Source organism: Cynara cardunculus, assembly GCF_001531365.2.
Source record: "Cynara cardunculus var. scolymus isolate 2C chromosome LG 12, CcrdV1, whole genome shotgun sequence".
Classification (NCBI taxonomy): Eukaryota; Viridiplantae; Streptophyta; class Magnoliopsida; order Asterales; family Asteraceae; genus Cynara; species Cynara cardunculus.
Genome location: NC_037539.1, coordinates 802,782 through 810,050, shown reverse-complemented (window position 1 = coordinate 810,050; position 7,269 = coordinate 802,782). Strand labels below are relative to the sequence as shown.

Here is a 7,269-nt window from a genome sequence, read left to right as displayed (position 1 = left end):
GAGAGAGAGAGAGAGAGAGAGGGAGAGGTGGTTTCATTTACAAACCCAACCATTAGTACAAATAATACAAACCAATCTTAACCATTCATCTAGTCTAATGAATATCTCGATTATTTCCTAATATAAAGCATCTATCATAGTAAATGAACTCTCATAATTTTTATAAATATCTCAATTAATTGGTTTGTATGGTTTGTACTAATGATTTATTTTGTAAAAGATCTCTCCTCTCTCTCTCTCTCTACACACACATATATAAATGCAGTCTCGTATCCTCGAACTCTTATATTCTTGTGGTATCACATATCATACACTTGTATAATTGCATGATACCCGAATATAGAACTTGTTGATAATACTCATTTTTAATGTCGTCAAATCACATTTAATCTATGATCATCAAACGATAATTTTTCTTAATTTACGTATGATATTTACGTGAGTTTCAGTTTGAATGCCACGGATTTTCTCGAACGGCTGAGAGGGAAGAAGCTAGTTTTCGTAGGGGACTCCTTAAACCGTAACATGTGGGAGTCTCTAGTTTGCATACTCCGAGAGTCGGTAACGGACAAAAATAGGGTTTATGAGATATCGGGAAGGCACGAATTCAAGAAGAAGGGATTTTATGCTTTCAGATTTGAGGTAAGCTTCCCAAACTTGTTAAGGTTACAACATACTAATTATTTGAGCATATTAAACAAGTTTTTTTTTTAAGTATATAATATTTATATACGGCAAATGCAACAAATAAACTCACATACCCTAAAGGTGAGGTTTGAACCTCTGACCTCCTAGGAGGTCAAAGGCTACGATACCGTTAGGCCAAAGTCTCTTGATTATATTAAACAAGTTTTAGATGCAATATTTGACTAAATATATAATTTAATGGAAGTGTTTGACTATTAGTTACATATCTTCAATGTTAAAATGGAAGAAAAAAATGGATCTAAATCAATGCCATAAATATTTTATTACTAGTGGGTATAGGGTAATTTTGGAATAAAAAAAGAGATGTCCGAGTTATTTTCAGGCATCTTAAAAGGAAAATGTTGCATTTATTTTGAGAAATCGTAGAAAGGAAATTGTTGCATTTATTTTAGGAAATCTTAGAACGGAAGTTGTTGCATTTATTTTCGATTAGTGGGAATAATTATGGAAAGGAAGTTGTTGTATTTATCTTAGAAAAGAAAACTTGTATACAGGGGTTAGTCATTTGAGAGCTCCATAATTTATGAATCCATCCGTAAGCCACTTAATTAATGTTTTATAATTAATGCATTTTTTAGGAAAGATTCAAATCCTACATATATATACACACACATATAGGGTTTAGTTCACTTGAGACAAGGTTGTCTTCATGAGACACGATTTTTACACTTGAAACTTCACAACAAAATGTTGTGAAGGTAAAAAAAGTTGAATCTTCACGGCAGAAACACTGTCTGTGAAGTTTCAAGTGTAAAAATCGTGTCTCACAAAAACAGTCTTGTCTCACATGATCCCAGTCTATATATATACATACATACATATATGTATATATATATACATACATACATATATGTATATATATATACATACATACATATATGTATATATATATACATACATACATATATGTATATATATACATACATACATATATATATATATAGAGAGAGAGAGAGGTTGGTTATTATACAACCCTTGACATTTGTGCAACCAATACAACCCAATCTCAACCGTCCATTTCATTTGATTAATATGTGATTTCATAGAAGTTTTGATTAATTCCTAATATAAAGTATTGATCATAATTAATGAACCATATTCATCTTCCATAAATATTCAAATCATAATAAATGAACTCTCATCATTTTCATAAATATATCAATTTATTGGGTTGCATTGGTTGTACAAATGCGATGGGTTGTATTTGAAATAAACCCTATATATATACATACATATATATATATATATATATATATATATATATACACATATATACATATAGGGGCCTAATCAAATGAGAACTGATTAGTTTGTGGTAACTGTGAGGTCCAATCTCAACCACAAATCAACGGATAAATTAGAAAATTAATAATTATGGTAGTTTGAGTTAAACTTATAATTAGAGGGCATATTAGGTATTTTTTAAAAACTCCTCTCTCCTCTATCCTCTCTCATCTCTCCGACCTCCAATCTCCGGCCTCCGGTGAAATCGGTATCATAGTATATCATAATGGGTATCACATTGTGTATTACAATGAGTATCACATTGTGTATCTTTGTTTTTAAGGTTTGAGTTGGTATCATAGTTAGTATCACAATGGTATCACAGTATATCACATTGTGTATCTTTGTAATTACTTGGTACCTGCCGGATTAATGTTCACCGAAAGCCGGAGATTGGAGGTTGGAGAGATGAGAGAGGAGAGAGGAGTTTTTTAAAAATACCTAAAATGCCCTCTAATTATAATTTTAACTCTAACTACCATAATTATTAATTTCCTAATTTATCCATTCATTTGTGGTTGAGATTAGATCTCACAGTTACTACAAACTAATCAGTTCTCCCTTGAATGGGCCCATATATATATATATTATCCTATCTCCTGTATCATACACGGACACACATGTACAATTAAAAATATGTACACAATGAAAACAACCTTAAGAAATCTCGTTATAGCGTTCACAATGTGTTCACGAGTGGTAAGTTTAGATTTAGGGTTCCATATATTCTAACATATACAAAACTAGCACCGAATTTTTGCTGATATCTGTAGCATCTCTTGTAAATATAATGCTAATTGAATCTTATACCGTCGGGATTTTTCTGAAAAGTCGTGTTACCGATTACGTTTTTATAGGACTACAATTGTACAGTCGATTTCGTGGGTTCTCCTTTTCTTGTTAGAGAATCGTCTTTCAAAGGTAAAAATGGTTCACTTGAGACACTAAGATTGGATTTGATGGATCAAACGACTTCAATGTACCACGATGCCGATATTTTGATCTTCAACACGGGACATTGGTGGACCCACGAGAAAACCTCAAGAGGGTGAGAACCCATTTTTTTTTTTTGAATTATATAATATTTATTTACGACAAATTAAACTCACACAAACTAGTCACCTTTGGTGAGACTTTGAACCCCTAACCTCTAGGAAGGTGGGTTACTGGGTACCGTTGGGCCAATGGCCCTTTCATGAGAACCCGCATCTTTCTTTAACAATAATCCGCATGCGGAATTCCATGTGTGTTCTACCCTTTTAATGGAACTAGTTGCGTTTTTTCTTGAATTTACAGAGAAGACTACTATCAAGAAGGCGACCATGTGTACCCAAGGCTCAAGGTTCTTGATGCATACCGTAGGGCACTATCTACGTGGGCTCGATGGGTCGATACGAACATTGACACAAACAAAACTCAGGTTATCTTTAGAGGCTACTCGGTGACCCATTTTAAGTACGTATTTAGTTCTTTTGGTTTTGTTCACATATACTCTGTAGAGCCACTACGATCAAAATTGGCTTTATAGGACGCGTAGATTGTCTAAGCGTCCTAATAGAATACTCTATAGAACTTAGGTTTATAGGACCAAACAATAAAGTGTTCTATCAAAAAACGTTATAATAGGTTTATAGGTTATTTTTAGGCGTTTTAACAAGTTTTTTTAGGACATTTTTAAAATAAAGTGTCATTAACTATTTTTGTAGGACACTTTTGAGAAGTGTCCTATAACCTCATCTTTTTATAGAACACTTGTGTTTATTAGACACTTTTTCAAACAGTGTCGTATAAAATTAGTTATAATACGACACTTAATTTTAAAAACGTCCTAAAAAACTTGTTAAAACGCCTAAAAACGTTTTATAAACCTATTGTAGCACTTTTAGATAGAACATTTTTTGATTTCGTTCTATGAACTTAAATCCTATAAAGTATTTTTTTAGGACGCTTTTATATTTTAGGTGTTTTATAACATAATTTTGTTGTGGTGAGCTAATTAGTTAACAGTTCGAGTTTTAAAATAATGTCATATAAAAAGGTTAATATGATACTTTATTTTAAAATTGTCCTAAAATACTTGTTAGGGCATACAAGAGCGTGCTATCAACTTATTGTAACACCTTTATATAGGACCCACATTTGCTTGGTCCTATAAACTTAAGTCATATAAAACAGTTTATTAGGATATCTAGACATATCTTGCATCATATAAAGTCGATTTTGTTATAGTGATTCCATATTGTTATCTCGAAACCTTTAGCGGGTGTTTGATTTTGTTACAGAGGAGGTCAATGGAACTCGGGAGGGAAATGTCACAAAGAAACCCAGCCAATCTTCAACACGAGTCATCTAACCAAATACCCGTCGAAGATGAGGGCTTTTGACAACGTGCTCCGGGGGATGAAAACTCCGGTCGTATATCTCAACATTAGTCGGCTTACGGATTACAGAAAAGACGGTCATCCGTCAATATATCGAATGGCATACAAGACCGAAGAAGAACAAATTGCCGCGGAACTGTCCCAAGATTGCAGCCATTGGTGCTTGCCTGGTGTACCAGACACTTGAATGAGTTGCTATATGCATCTTTATTGAAAGTTGGAAGAGGGTCTTGGAAATTTTGATGATCGACCGGTAATATTTTGGGTTTGCTGTCCCGAGAGGTTACCAGTTTAAGTCTTGTCAGTGCCATTGGAGGGTTTGTCTGACATTTATATTCAGGGTCTCATGGAATTAGTCTTGTCAGCGTCCCCAGAGGGTTTGTCGGACAGTTAACTTAGGGACTCATGGGATTAGTCGAGGTGTACCCCTGGATATCTACGATTATAAAAAAAAGTCCAAGGGTTTGACCTTTAAGGGGTTCAAAAAATTATGTTGACTATTTGTGAGTGTTGGGGTTGTAGTTGACCATTGCTATGAGGGTAAATATGGTAAAGATAACTTTCTTTAAGTAGTATTGGCAAATCAACATGGTTTTTTGCCTAAATTTGGCCAAAAAAGTTGGTGGTCAATGTATTTTACTTTTATAAATTACATGATTAAATAAAAAGATTCAGTTTATACATTTTATAATCATGTTTATAATATTATTTTAATTACATTAATTAATATTAAAAAATTCCATAAACATACCCAGGCTGCTTTAACAGTAGACTTGGGATCATGGGAGACAATTGTTTTCGTGAGACAACATTTTTACACTTGAATTTTCATAGCAAAATATTGTGAAGGTAACCTTCACAGTATTTTTGTTGTGAATGTTCGACTTTTTTTGCCTTCACAACATTTTATTGTGAAGTTTCAAGTGTAAAAATGTTGTCGCGTGTGTCTCACGAAAACAAGCTTGTCTCATGTGAAACCCAACCCTTTAACAGTATTTTATGATCTATGATGGATGGTTATATCTGTTTGTTTTTCTATTAAAAGCATTTGTTGGAAGTTTAAGTGATCTAACACGGTAACATTAAGGATATGCTTGTAATAACGGTTGTTTTATTATATCATATCAAGAGAAATAAAACAAAGTTCAAGAAACCCAAAGAATTGAAGGCAAAACGAAATGTTTCTTTCACTTCTTTATTATGTTAAGATTATAACGAATTTGCTTGATGTTTCTCATTCCGTGTTTATGTTTTTATCCAACAACAGTTTTCACGTAAATCTTTATATTCCTTCCATTTAGTTTTTGTTTTTGTAAATTCACTTTTTGAAGATTAGAAAACCTCAACAGAATGCCAGTATTGTGGGTGAGCTGAAATTCCATATTGCCTTTGTTTTCAAGAAACACGAAATAAACAAGAGACCATTTAAGTTTTTAACACTCGCTCATCGTCTCTGTTTAATTTATAAGCCAATTTGATTGGAATTTGAAATGAGTTTTCTATTTTCTTTTGAGTAATTTGAACAGCTTCAGCCTCCTGCCACCACTGATAATTAAGGGAAGAAAACACAACATTTCCAGAAAGAAAAGAAAGTTTTACAATGAAAATACATCACAAAAGTACAGCTCAATACACAATCAATATAACCCCGTTAAGAAATGAGACACAAACCAGAATGTGAACAAAACATCACACATATGTGGGCTTCATTTTATTACATCCTCTCATGCAAACCACCATATAACTAAAACAACTTGACATTAATCATATAAAATGGATCAAATACATCAGTGCTAACATAATCCCACCCCTAATTACATATAGCCTTAGACACACATATATATAAGACTCAATTGAGTCTCCTTTGCCGTTTCGTGACTTGCCGGTTTGTTTTGGTATTATCCATCTTCAAAAATGGTTAATACCAAAACAAACTATTTGGAATATAGAGGAGAAGAGAGGGCATAACAAAGAGTCTCTCATCTTCTTGCACTCCATATTTGCCCCCAATGCATATTCCAATGGTTTTAGCATAGAAAAAGCTCAAGTGGGAGTTTTTTAGGTTCTATGCTTCTTGCCCTTAAATAGAACCAAGAAATAGGAAAAGGGTATTTAAGACATTTCGACTTTGACAAATCTCTTTTCCAAATTTAAAACTGTCAAATGTAGAACAAACATGCAATGATTACTGTAATTCATTTAGTGGAAGTTGTATGTTATTCTGGATTTGATGATTTTGAGCTTGGAAGAAACATACCCTTTATTTTTATTTGATATAAATCATTGCATCATTATCCAAATACACCCTTTGCTTTTGCTTTTTGGTTTGATAACCAAAGTAGATATGATCTGTCAAGTAAGTTAATGATGTTAGGTATGTTATAATCTTGAATTTACTATTTTGCCCTTGACCTAATCCCATGAGTTTGTAACTCTTGTTGCACCACTTGTAGATTTGACATAATCATACCAAACCAAAGTTTCCATGTATCAACGTCATGAGTAACTCAAGTGACAAAATAAATGCCAACTTTTAGGGGGGGGTTTTATAAATATAACAAATAAACTCATACACTCTCCTCACATTTGGTGATGTTTAAACCCCTGACTTCCTAGGAGGTCAAATGTTACAATACCGTTAGGTCAAAGGCCCTTTGGTTGTTAGTATGAATTCTTTCAAAATCATAGAAGAGTTTTCTGATTATTATATTTAAATTCTTATAAGATCAATCGAAATACACAAAAAGAAGTTTCTAAGTTATCCAATTTGTAGCTTACTTTTATGTTTGGATGATTGTATAATACAACATGGTTAAACACTATGGGGTTAAATTCAAATGCAATGCCATGGGTGTCCTTTAAAGAGGTTTAAGAAGGGTATTTATGTCAATTGACT

At 32.9% G+C, this 7,269-nt stretch overlaps 1 pseudogene; it reads left to right on the top strand.

The window, feature by feature from the left end:
* The window catches only part of LOC112523535, a 7,653-nt pseudogene extending 2,597 nt beyond the window's left edge, over positions 1–5,056 (top strand).
* Positions 5,057–7,269: the final 2,213 nt, after the last annotated feature.